The 13,500-nt window shown below is 45.0% G+C and overlaps 1 protein-coding gene across 2 annotated transcripts in view; it reads right to left on the reverse strand.

Annotated features, from left to right (window-relative positions):
• LOC149343882 (diuretic hormone receptor-like) overlaps positions 1-13,500 on the reverse strand; it is a 193,861-nt gene that overhangs the window by 130,167 nt on the left and 50,194 nt on the right. For both annotated transcript variants that reach the window (XM_089546094.1, XM_089546093.1), the window contains exon 2: positions 10,497-10,547. The gene's annotated coding sequence lies outside the window, so the exon portion shown is untranslated. The remainder of the gene's footprint in view (positions 1-10,496; positions 10,548-13,500) is intronic.

A 13,500-nucleotide genomic window follows, 5' to 3' on the forward strand; every position in this document is an offset into this window, starting at 1 on the left:
AGAGTTAAAGGGTTAATGCCCTATATGCGAAATGGGTCATTCTGTCCAATACATTAATATAACGCTGGGAGTCCCTTTGCGCAGAGGTGCAGTGGTTAAGCGATGCGCCACTGCCATGCGGTGGCAGGTGCTTCCATCGGTGGCGCTTGTGAGATCCCGGTTGTTCTTCCCGAACAACCTCAAGTACATGGACAGAGGCGGCGGATAGATAAAGATCAGCGACATCTGTAATTCGGGTTTCAGTGCTGCGCTCTAAAATAACGAAATCAAGGAAAACGACCCGGGTGGAGTGTATTTACCGCGCATCGAAGCACAATCTTAAGGGAACAGAGAGAGAGAAAAGGGCGAACAAAGATCGACCGGAGAGTGGAGCACCAATATGCTCCGCATTTCAAGCTCCAGGGCTGCCTGTTGCGCAGTTGCCCTTCCTTCGTGCCAGGCGTCGTTCGATGCTGGCGGCGTATGCCCATCTTCACTCGGTGCTACTACTTTACTGCTTGCTTTAAATCCATCACTGCTGGTTCTTATGATCTCTACGGATCTGTTATTGATGTCTGGCACAGGATTGTTGGTTTGTTTGGTGGTTTTATTGTACAGACCTTACTAAAAGCTAGAAACAAAACAATTACTCTGTAAGCAGCGTTTTGAGATCGAGCGATGGTGCATGGTATTTTAATGCTGTTCCAAGGTAAATCGTGGATGGCTCTGCGGGAGTAGCTACTCCGCTGAAAGGAACGAGTCATCTGAAATAATCTTTGTTCCTTGCACGCTGCGAAGTATACTATTTTTACTCTACGCTATCTAAGCACTGTACGGCAGTGGCGTTTCCAGAAACCCTTGTGTATTTTTTTTTCTTTTTCATATAGGAGTAACAAATACGGCACACAAGCGGCATTCTCGCCCTGCGCATTCTTTCAAAGCATTTAAACAAGGGCTGGAAGCCCATCCGCTCCCCGGTCACAGAGCGCATTCTACCGCTTGCTCAACAACTTTTTGTTTTGTACAGCTCACCCAGTAATTTCCCGCAGCGGCAATTGGACATGATCCGCTTCGCTGTATGTCATCCTGACCCGGTTCAGTGACAAGTGCGGCAGCAATGTGGGAGACGCCTGCTCTCTGATTAGATGCCGGCGCGGGGACCCCCGCTTTCGATGTCGTTTATTTTTCTTTCCAAGTCTGTTTACTACAGTCGTCGGGCACTCCATGCGCGCATGCGTGAGTTTCTGCAGCACTCACTTGCCTCATGGAGCAGCGGGGCAATGAGGCGACAGATCGCACCATCGCTGCTCACAAAAGGAAAGGTACATGCATGGTTTTTGTCATGGAACGACTATATTTAGACCTAGCTTTCAAGTGCGCGCAAAATTAAATAACTACAAAAATGTTCCCTGACTACTCGTTTGCGCGCCTTTGATGAACAGCCCGTCACTACAGTCGCTCTGTGGAGACAGCATGCGGCTGGAATCGTACCACGAAAACGGGAAAATTCTGTTTCGTGCATGAGTCACCTCGTCGCCCTTGTTCACGTAACGATGATGCGCGCAGCTGCGGGAACAAGGTCCCGCATGCAGCCTCTGCTAAACTCATGGTCTTCAACGGGCTGTAGATATTCTTATCTACAGTGGGACCACACAGTGACACTTTACACATAAATAGACACTACATAGTACGGAGTATTAGCTGGAATCTTACCATATAAAGTAGCCTTGTGCAACACATTTTACAGCTTACGTTGGAATGTTGGATCCCATATTTTAATACGTAGCGCCAACCCGCATGCCAAAAAACGTGACGGATTACCGTCTCCAAGTGCCCCGCTTCACAGTTCAGCAACGCAAATGATGCTTTTTCATGCAAGTGGAACGACCATTCTGAATGTTAGCACCTTCCTACCTTCAGGAAGTACTGCTCATAGTTCCTCTACAGGACAAGGATACGGCCATAAACTGGGGTACAATCCAATTCACGAAAATCAAGGAAAAGGTTTCATGATGACCCACTCTATAGCGAATTCTTATAGTCTACTTACTTGACCCTTAAATGCGTTCCTTACTTTCATGTCTAACGACTTCTACATGAAATGAGGACCCTGTAAACAACGCCTTCGTCGCATGGGTCCTTGGTATGCTCTGATCACACGGTACTCGTGTGGCCGATGATGTGACAACATGAAATTCACTCACTGTGACCCGCTGAAGGCGACTAGGACCCGTTCGCGCTACGCCTGCGATACTCGCCAAAGCATGCGCGCATAATAATCGTTTCAGGTATTCGCAGCAAATATCCTGGGTCCACTTGCACTGCTCTGTTGAATTAAGTTCAACAGCTAGCTAGTTGGTACGTGTGCATGGTTAATGAGCGCCAAAAAACAGCGACAAAGAAGAAAATCCGCTATGCACCCTGGCCAATACCCCGCCGTGGGTATGTGCCATTAAGCATAAGGACATCATCATCTTCATCATCGCTCACTTCTACTGCTCTTTAATACTTGCTTCCTGTGGGATTTTCAAAACCAGTCTTCCGCACTGCCTACTCGTTGTGGCATCTATAGTGCCAGCTTTCCTTTGCCAGGAAAGTGGTTTTTGGACGCTTTTCCTCATTCGGTGTCCACATAGTTTCAGTGCCACAAAACGAATGCAGAACCAGGCGCTCCGTTCTTTTAGGAAATTCTAGTAGCTCGATTTAAAATTTATCAAAGGCTTCAGGGACCCCGTTCTGTACTGCTAAGAAGCATGTGCTGTCTGTAACGCATTACTCCACGCCTAAATGCTGTATGTGGCATTGTTTCCTATATTTCAGGGGTCAACTTCAACAGTTAGGCTCACCTCACAAACGCATCTAATATTCTCTGCGCATTGCTCGCTGCGACGCCTTCATAGTGAAAAAGAAATTGTCATCGACGTAGCAGTGTAATCTAGTCACATCCTCACGCAACTCAACCGGATGCGACCGATCCAATCTGCTAAAAGCATCGCTAACAATCGCGGCCACTCGAGAGCCCGTTCTTGGCCGGTTCTAGATTCAACGGGTGAGCGAAATTGTGGTGTTAGTCCACTATTCTCCAGACCACGCATACAGTGCAGCTCCCTGGATTAGGGTGCGCGCAGCTGTCCTCGGCATCAACTAGAACGCGCCTGCGACGACTGCAATATACTTTGTGCAGTGATATCAGCCCTGACAATGGTTGCCGAAAACTATTCGATTAGCTTTCGATTAGGTCTAAGCGAGAATCTAAGTAGGGGCGTACTTATAGGGACGTCCCAACTTAGGGACTTATAAATGTACGTCCCTAATCTGGGAAGCACATATCGACATTATCAGAGGAAAAGCGAACCAAATTAACGTTGTCCTGTGCCGCCATAGATACTCTGCCAGTGCAAGTAAAGGTTGTTATCTGTAATGCGTATATACTACCAATTATTAGTTGCTGCTTAACTGTGCGGCACACAACAACCAAACAAAATATATTAATATTTCTGGTAGCAGAGAAACGGTCAGTCAGCTTTTTTGCAAGTCTCCCTTGGCATTCCAATACACACCCGCACTTTCAATGCTTTGGTATTGTCACGATTAATGCCTTGTATCCGTTAAATTTATCCTGCATTTACAAATATGCAGTTTTAACAAATAACGGCCTTAAGCTGACAGCTTTAAATCTAAATCATTACATACTGCGTCCAATGCACAACGCCTGCTCTGGCTTCTACCTACTAGACGCAATTAGTACCATAAACAGTCCTTATTCTACAATGTCGCTCATTACATCAACACACTTGCAGAGAATAACGTATGTTTTGAAGAAGTACCACGGAACCAACAAATTCCCGTGGTTTGAGTTTCTTAAGGCACTGCCGCCGCATTGTAAATGGCCATTAATTAAAGTATTGTAAGTTCTTTCGATTTCCATGGTGTATGCAGTTTTTTTTGTTCTAGATAAAATACGATATACACTGAATGTTGCTCGAGAAATGTTGTTCAAGGTAAATTTTTCACTTTCATCCCATTGACTCTGGTGCGTACCTGGGGCACTGGGCGCTACTTCAAGCTGACTTTAGCAGCTTTTTGTTCAGTGCAACCTCTTCCTCGTACTACATTGTTTTGTATAGGAGAAATAAACTTTCATTTAATTTAATAATATAACTTATTAACAGAAAATGGGCTCCCATTGCATCCCGAACGAAACTATGACACCAGCCGCCATGTTGGAAGACGCACTGGGCGCACCAATAAATGTGCGAATAGTTGTGTACATGACAACTAGCAATGATTCAGCGGATATGTTCGGAAGCAGAAGGAAAACTATGTGGTTAAAATGTCGTAGGGAATATGGAAAACAACTGAACACGCAATATCACAAGTTTAGAAAATACTATAGTGGGCTAATAGGTTTTTACCACTATTTCCTCAGTGCCTTACAGTTTTCGACAAGATACACAGGGAAAACATTAACAGAAGGCAGGCGATACGTGACTCAGTGTGACGTCAGTTCTGCAGCGCAGCAGCGAAATGCACATTTTTGAAATAGCTTCAGTTAGTTGTTTTCGGGTTAGCTCCTCCCACCCGCCGCTGTGGCTCAGTGGTTACGACGCTCGGCTGCTGGCCCGAATGACTCGGGTTCGATCCCGACCGCGGAGGCTGAATTCGATGGAGGCGAAATTTTAGAGCTCCGTGTAATGTGCGATTTCAGTCCACGTTAAAGAACCCCCGGTGGTCGAAATTTCCGGAGACCTTTACTACGGCGTCTCTCACAGCCAGAGTCGCTTTGGGACGTTAAACCCCAATAAACCAATCAGGTTAGCTCCTCGCTCTTCAGGTCATCATTGTTTTCTTTGTCTTCATATATTTCAGACTGCTGATGCCTATGCGCCATTTGGAATGGTATCTACACATATTATGTATGTGTGGTATATCTATACATTCAAAAAATGAAAACCCATGGAAGTGCACTGCGTATGTGTCCATAGTTGTAGTAGATGCGGCGTTTCCAAAATCAAGCAGTTGCAGTCTATTTGCTGTCGGTTGCAGTGATACTCTCAACACGACGAAGACACAGCTACTGTTTATTTTACCGCGGGCTACAGGAAAAAAGCAGGCAGGTTTGAAGTAATTTGATACTGGAAGATTGTTTATATGGCGTATTCCATGCAGAATAAAAAGGTGGTAACAAAGCGACCTGCCGAAAGGTCAAACTAAACCTGCATATGGCACACAGCATTGCGCACATGCAAATATTTCCAAATCAGTACCGGTACTCAGACTAGCTGTTTAGGAGTGATGCAGTCTGCAATATTAATGCGTTCTTTCCCTCATTCAGTCCTCCACAAGATTCCATTAGCAAGGATCTTGCGGAATATCACCGGTGTATTCACAGAACGAGCACCTAATCAGGCCCATCCAAAGATATCATATCACTCATAGCATCACTTTTGTTTTAGAGTATAGTGGAAACGTACAGGCGTCATCGAAGAAGAACCAAGGATTATGCACGTAGGCACAGTGACCGTACTTCAGCTGAGTCTCACAAGGTGCAGTAGCACAGTCCTAAGCTGAGCTGGGTGTTCCAGGGTTGGTATAATCTCCAGGCCCCAGAAGGAGGCCTGGAGACTTTGGAGAGACTAGTGGGGCATGCGCCGCACTCCTGGAACACAAAACCTCTTGTGGACGAAGAGGAGTCTGGTCCTTTCACCCGAGGACCTTGGCACTTTCGCAGGCGTCGTGAATTCCCGAATATACTGCTGAATATTAACTCCTATGACTTGGGAAGGTTTTACTAACCTTCTAATCATCTAGGTGGCCAACGCGTAACTGTTGAGACAAGACAGACAAGAAGTCGATGCGGACACAGCTGACTTGGAACTGGCATTAAAAAAAACCGGGAATGAGCGAATACAATAAAGGCGCACAGTAAGAGTTTTCAGCAGTCACTCTGAATGCATCCAGAAGCTGCAGTAACCAGGAAACGTGCAGGCGAAGAAGAAAATATTTGCTTAAAAGAAAAAAAAAATAGAATTGCTGCAGCGACCCGCATTGGGAGAATGCTAAAGCATTGACGCCTCCTCGGCGCTCTTCGTCTCTCTTTGGCTATCATTTTCTTTATATTTGTTACTTAATATAACTACTGAATTAGTGTAATTATATTAGGCTTTAATTAAAGATCGATTTATTTACTCTGATTATACCTTCTTTTATCTCAATCAACCAATTTGTTTTTTTTTAAATTTGGCGCTGTGGTTGCTTCCAGTTCCCTCTATATATCCCCGTCCGGCCTATTTAACCTTCCACTAAATTTTGCTGATAATTAATAACCAATTATTCTATTTCAATCAAAATTTTTCCTTCGATTAATCATCACTCATCAAATACACTTCAACTCATTTCAAACCTTATTTTCACTCCCTTTCCTACTTTTTCGCTATTTTGCCGTCCACGGCTGTTTTCCCTTCCACTCATTATATCGACGTCCACAATATTTCGATGTTCTTTGACATGTTTTGCTCTAATTATCGTACTAATCGTCCCATCGATATTTTTTTCTTCTTTTTTGCGCAGCATACTCACACTATCCTATATCGGTCACAACAACTCGTTTGATGTTACCTCTTCTGACAACGTCAAAACGGCCGCGATATGTTTTGCGAACACGTTTTGGTGACAAGACCCCACCGACATTCGCATTAATAATTGGAAGAGTTTGGGTTGTTTTTCCACTTCCTGCTCCGATGAAGAGACTGTACCAACTTTAGTGGTAAGTGTGACCTTTCGCTGCGCTTGACTGCACCAAAACAACCACGGCGGTAATCCTAATTACTTTTTAGCGAACAGTCCCTTGCTGCTTCAGCCATTTGGTTGGCTGCACGGCATGGAAATAATACCTAGTTCCGTAAGAACCTGTCATATTCACGCCTCTTGCAGGGTACAGGCATTAGACAAGTTTGTCCTGTGATGCGATTGTTGCTCATGTAAAGACCTGATTTCATCCCACAAAACCTGACTTAATTATCTTCGCCTGTCACTATCAGTGCCTCGTTAAAACTGTTGGTACTACCCTTACTAGCTGAACTGTTGCATCAACAGTCTGGAACATGTGGAGGTGCTTTCAAGCATTGCTAGGCGACTTCCCTGCGGCTGCTCTTTACGCGAAAGCAGCCTAATGCCGATAAATGTTGCGACAAGTTTCTGAGTACACGTGTAATGCCCGTGTAGCCATAGTAGCCAGCTGCGCATGACATGCACTTATCCTGGACATTATATCATGTAAGGCTGCTTGTGCGCTCCTGATTTACGGTATTTTTTTGCAACATGTGGATGTGTTCTAGAGTTAAATGCTTTAGGACTCCGAGTTCATTAGCTGAGGCCTCACAGTGCACGATCGGATCTCCATCATCTCAATGTTTCAACGCGTTGCACTATGGGCCATGAAAATAATAAAAAGCGTCCCAAAATGTAATGCCTGCGTACTTTCTGTTCGCAATGTGTTCAGTGGGATGAGCCTCTCCCAGATATAATTATAGCTCACCTGGCCTTTTTATAGGGGCCTTTTCTTTGTGCTTGATCTCGAAATATTTAAGATTTAAGGGTGCCCATGAAAAACATCGATGGCAACAACTAACGCATTGTAAATGAACAAGTGTGGACCGACCTCAAGAATGTAGTGTATCCAGTGGCCAAATTTTCCTGCGCTTATTCCGAAAGAAGCACTGCTCGCAGATGTCAATATGAAAGCAAGCATTTTTTTTTAATTCGGCGTTCCGATTTTGATCCCAGGGAAATGGAGGGGAAACAATTCCGCTCGGTCACATATTTTTTTTACAGCTGCGGCCTTCAACGGGACCAAAACTATCGCTGCTTGAGAAAATTTCATACGGTGATGAGACAAGCAGCTCAAATCTGGCTTCGGTGTCCAGTGCAGCGTTCAGAAAACGAAATCCCCCGGCTGGTTCCAATGCTGAATTCTTAGACTCATTCGATGGTGACACGCTCCGCGCCCCGCCGTTTTATGCGAAGCATACTAAAATAGCCCAACCCAGCTCCTCGAGCGCGGCGGTGTCGTTACCATTGACCTTTCGTGACCTCCATGTCATACCACGTGATGGGTGACGTCACAGCAGATGAAAAACGGGGGCCCAACTCGCGCCGTCGCGCGAGGCGTCGCGACCAAGGATGACCACGTGGTGCGTGACGTCACAGCAGATGAGAAACGGGGCCCCAGCTCGCGCCGTCGCGCGAGGCGTCGCGACCAATGTGTTTCCTGCTTCTGCCGCTAGGTGCGCTGTAGTGAACACGTGATGCTGGAGCGGCGGTATACAAGGGGGTGCGCCTGCCTCTGCTAGGCGTACACGGGATAGAGATGCCTCCTGGAGACAGGGCTGCTCGTTGGAATGAGAAGCAAAAGTTGCGGCGTGCTACAGAGACTGATGAAGAGCGCGAAGAACGTCTAGCCAAGCGGCGTGCTCGATATGCAACTCGGCGACAATATGCTTCGCATCTGACTAGGCTTAACCTAAGCTAAGCCTCAGCCATTTTTCTTCTGCCATTACTGGTGCGCACGTAACACATCGACAAAATATGCTGCTACCGTTACCTTTTGGGGAATTAGGGAAGCGAGCAGTAGAATCACACTTTACTTCACACTCAGGCTTCGTTTAGCTGGTTTTCCACACCGGCCCTGTGTCGTACTAAACTGCATCGAAAATATGTACCCCGTACAATATGACGTCTTCACTGCAGTGCGCTGTGTTCTGCACCGACTGTCATCCCCTAGGTGCTTTGCACGTATTCATATTACTGATGTTGCGCGTTGCGCATGATGATATACCGGTGGCTGTATATGGGGAGTTAGGCTTTCGGCCACATAAATGCTATACAAAACTGCATAAAACATTTTCAGGGAACAAGTACTCAAGGAGAAATTTTGGCTGCTCACTGGGTCAGCTGGGCAGCATAAAGTACGTTTTTTTTTCTTGCTATAACCGAAACCGAAACCTCATGTCCATGAATTTGCGCAGCATACTTCACAAATTATGCTGCCCTAGCCCAGCGATCCGGCTCACGCGTTTGGGCATAGCGAATGAATGAAACGGCTTTGTTACAAAATAGTATATCATATTCGCTGCGTCCTAGAGCGCAAAAAGATGGCAACGAGGACCAGCCGCATTCATATGGCACTTTGCTCTGCCCTATTCAGAATAGAACAGACCAAAGCCGTAGCTTTTGATCCACATTGCTATTCATAAGCAGAGAGGACACGCGTGTGCTTCTGCGGTATTTCGGGACGTTTGCGAAAGCGAATACTACTACCCGTTAAAGTACGATAAAATGCTGCATATCTGAAGAAGTGGACACCATTATATATGTCGGCCCTGCCACACTTTCTTTACTTTGATTTTTTTTAGGCCGAAGTACCTCCCAGCAAGGCGAGGTATGCGGGCCCTTTCTTTGTTGCGTGTGTGTCGTAGCTCAGGAGGACTCTTACGCAACGCCTCTAATGCTCCCCACACGTGCCATGTGTTCAGGCGGTTCTCGCATTCCCGACACCAGTGTGCGCTGTTCCACGCTTTGCTTCCGGAACCGTAGCATGCCATGAGGCGTCAATGCAACCCAAGGCCTTTTTTTGTTTTCGTTTTTCTCTGAAAAACAAGAACAAGAATACCTGTACACGAACGCCGCAACTTTTTGTTCGGTTCGCCAACATCGGCAAGGAAGCAAATAGCAAAAAGAAAATGCCAAACACGTGGGCAGCGCACTCGTCGCCTTGGCGACGTGAAATAAAGTTCTAGTCGTACTTGCTAGCGCCCACTCCCGTTTTTGTTTTTTTTTTTCAGGGCAGGTAAGAGGAATTCCCGTGAACGCGCGGCGGGAACAGAATAGGTAATACCAGCGTAGGGGATCCCAAATTTTTATTTTTTTTCTCGTTCTTAGATGCAGAAATGCGTTTGGGACATCAGTTATGAGAGGGGCGAACAGTCAGAGCAGCATAGTTTATGCGGTCGAGATAAAAAAAAATTAAGCAGGCGAGGACAGCGTGAGACTACCCTTTCTAGCCGGCGACACATTCCCGCGGCACTCCTAGTCAGCTTGCAAAACGACTAATGGCTCACAGGGGCCCAGGCTTGTTATCATAGCAAGAAGGCGCCTCTAACTTTGCTTTCTGGACATTCTGCCTACTACCGCCTGCCATTTATTTGTATGCTTCTGGTCTTTAGGCGTGAAATGATCTTCAGTGACGTTAAAAAGCCCTCAGCAACCGACAGTAAGAGCATCACAGTCATTGCTCCAAAGAGCTTCGGGAACGGTCGCATTACAATAAAGGTGAGATAATTAAGAATCAATTGCAGAGCCAGAAATTCTAATCCCGTGAACACGTTTTGAGAGCACTATTATTTGGAAAGTTCTATGGTAAGAGGCACAACTGAACATCATTAATGCTGGACACATTGCGGTCCATACTAATGATACCGGGGCCTGTAAGGTTAGGTACATATAATCCATTAGCTTACCTTCCAGCCACGGCTTGTCAGGGCAAGGATTCGATTCACGTTGCTGACGTCCTGTAAAGAGACCAGAAGAAAAATTATGCATTGAAGGAACATGTATGAGCTATGCACGTAAGGCGAGACAATGACGGCCTTTATTACTGCTCCATTACCATGTTGAAAAAACTAGAAAATAAGCTCAGAACTTCAGGAAATGTTGACAGACCATTATGTAGTGCGCATGTAACTAAAAGTTGGCGCGAAGTTATCTCATGGCCAGTTTTTCTTGGTTGACTAATATAGGCTCTACACAGTCACAGCACCGTACGCGGAAAAATATACAACAGGGGCCGTATTCAACAAGCTGTCAAACTTATAATGTTCATTTCGCGCCCGTCTGGTCATTCATAGTTCGTCGCTCAGATATATGTGCGGTTTTCAAGCATCTCTGCAAAGCGACACAGCCATTGCGTGAATGGCCACCCAGCTCACCACTGTCTGGCATTGACTGGGATATGCAGCAGCTGGTGAGGCGCATCGCAGCGCTCGGCCAAATGCAGGCGACCGGTCCTGCCCTCTGGCGGCCATTATCTGCGTTATGCAGCCAACCGTGAGTTCTGGGCGCCGTCTAGCCAACGGCCTGGTCGCTTTCAACAGCCGCACCATTGCAGTGGACAAGACGCACACGAAATGGCCATTTTAAAATAAACAGCTCATGAAATGCGGCCCCAGATCCTCGCAACGAACCCGCTGCTTACACAGAGCTGCATGCTGGAGCAGATGGTGTTGTTCTTTCAAGTACACAGTGAAATGACTTTTGTTCACTATACTTTCTTTTCCTGTAATCGAAACCTCCTTTGTCAAGTACATGAATACCTAGCTCTGGCACTGAGAAAATACGGAGAAAAACTGAACACAATTTTTTTCCATGGTGTGACCACGCAGTCTAGTGTCTAGTGTATCCTACTGATAGCTTTCCACTTTATTTTTTTTTTTTGCAAATAAAAATTTGTACCTTTTATTGTTTCCATTTTGTGTTTCTATTTTCCATGCTTTGTACCTGAAAATTCCTAAGGCGTGATATGTTGTTAATACTTTCTATTCCTGGCGTTTTGTCCTTTAGTGGAGAAGTCTTATTGATTTTTACCGCTTTTCCTGTTAATTACAGAATGAAATTAACGCTGCGGTGTAAATGAGATTTTCTCCTTCACCTCAATCAACCCTTTACTTCAAATTTTTACTTATTTCTGTGTCCGCCTAGCAATAATATCCCATGAGACAGACAGTGTAGTTAATTGAATCAATAAATAAATTAAAAGAAATGCCCGCATGAATATCAGCAGCGATTGAGACGTTTCAACAAGAAAGCCTATCCATTTCACATTCCTTGCTTGTCTCAAGGAAAGCTAGTCGTACTTTCCACCTTTCGCCTAATATTTTTCTTTCTTTCCTTCCTTCAAGACTCCTTTGAATGCTCAGCTGAATGTGAAGAAGCGTTGCGTATGTACTGAAAATCACAAGTGTCTTTGAAGAAACAGTTAACTCTATTCCTTTGATTTTCGTGAAAACAGCCCAGATCAGTGGGAGGAATTTATTTATTTATTTATTTATTTATTTATTTATTACATACTGTTGGTCTCTCTTTGAGGCCGTAACAGGATTGGGTGCACATATGCATGAAAAAGTACACAATAAAAGACTGCAGAGAAGGAACTTTTCACTCTCATAGAAAGAAACATGGTAAATGACACATGGTGACAATGTTAACCGTTTTGAAAGTGGTTTGCTACCTTCGACACGAATGCTTCAGGAGTGAACTGGCTTACAATTTCAGAAGGCAACATATTCCACTCACGGATTACATGCGGGAAGTATGAAAATTTGAATGCATCACTGTGGTATCTATATTCAGATAGATGTTTTTCATGTTTTGTTCTTGTGACACGTGTATTAGGCGTAAGCAGGTATCTAGTTTTATCAGGTTTTGTGTCGTTATTCAAGAGGAGGTTAACAGGTTATTAGCAGGTTAGCAGGTTAGCAGGAGGTTATTCAAGCTGCAGGTTAGCTGTAAAAAATAATATCATTGAGGCCGTGCGTATGGCTTAGTATATAATGCATATTACATCAGTGTGAAGCGCAAAAGTGCGGTAAACAAGATTACATTCGCTGTTTTTTACTGATACCGCTGCTTCAGCCAGCAACCAGCGCGAAGCGATAAAGCAGTATATTCGCTCGTATCCTGAACTGTATATTGAGGTGTGTGCTTTGTCGCGATTTGGCAACCAGAATGTTTGTGCGTTCGTGACACGAAGTGGGCTAAATGATTTCTCGTTTCTGCTTTCATGGCAAGAAGGGGGCTTAATGATTTTCCACTCTTACCCCCATGTGCAGGCAAATATCTCTTACCCAATTTCGTTCGGGCTCCAACCCAATCCTTTCTAATCCAGACTGCTTCGCTTCACTTATTGCAGTGCGTATTTATGTGCACGGTGCGCGTTAATGTGTGCAGGGTGTATTTATTTGCTTGGTATGCATACGGGCGAATATTTCTGGTCTTTCATGTTACAAGTTTTTCAGCCTTTTTGAGAATGGTGTAAAATCTACAACAAGCTCGTATGTCCTAACTTCAATTCCTTGCGTATGATTGCCGCCCTTTCATGCGTTATGATTTTTTGTACAGGTATTTTTAGCGTTGGAAGTTTTTTATTAGTTTCTGGTTTTGCAGAAAGATATTAAAGCAATAGTGCCAGATATCTTTCGGCATCGCCTTCTTCTCCGCTGTTGTCAAGAAAAATGCAGCCTACCGTCACTTGCTTGATCTAAAGACATAATAATTACATACTGATTTTCAATGGTAGAGAGAGGGTGCGGTAGATGGTCCTTGGCGATCACAAAATGAACAAGGGAGGGGAAAACCTCAGGTTGCTGGAGCCAACGTTTCGACAAGGGGACTTGTCTTCGTCTGGGCCTGATTTTCAAGTTATTTGCAAGCTGCCTTTCATTGTCATTTATGACTCTCCCGGCATTT

This window comes from Amblyomma mixtum, chromosome 5 (assembly GCF_055824585.1).
Source record: "Amblyomma mixtum isolate Tamu chromosome 5, ASM5582458v1, whole genome shotgun sequence".
NCBI classification, from domain to species: Eukaryota; Metazoa; Arthropoda; class Arachnida; order Ixodida; family Ixodidae; genus Amblyomma; species Amblyomma mixtum.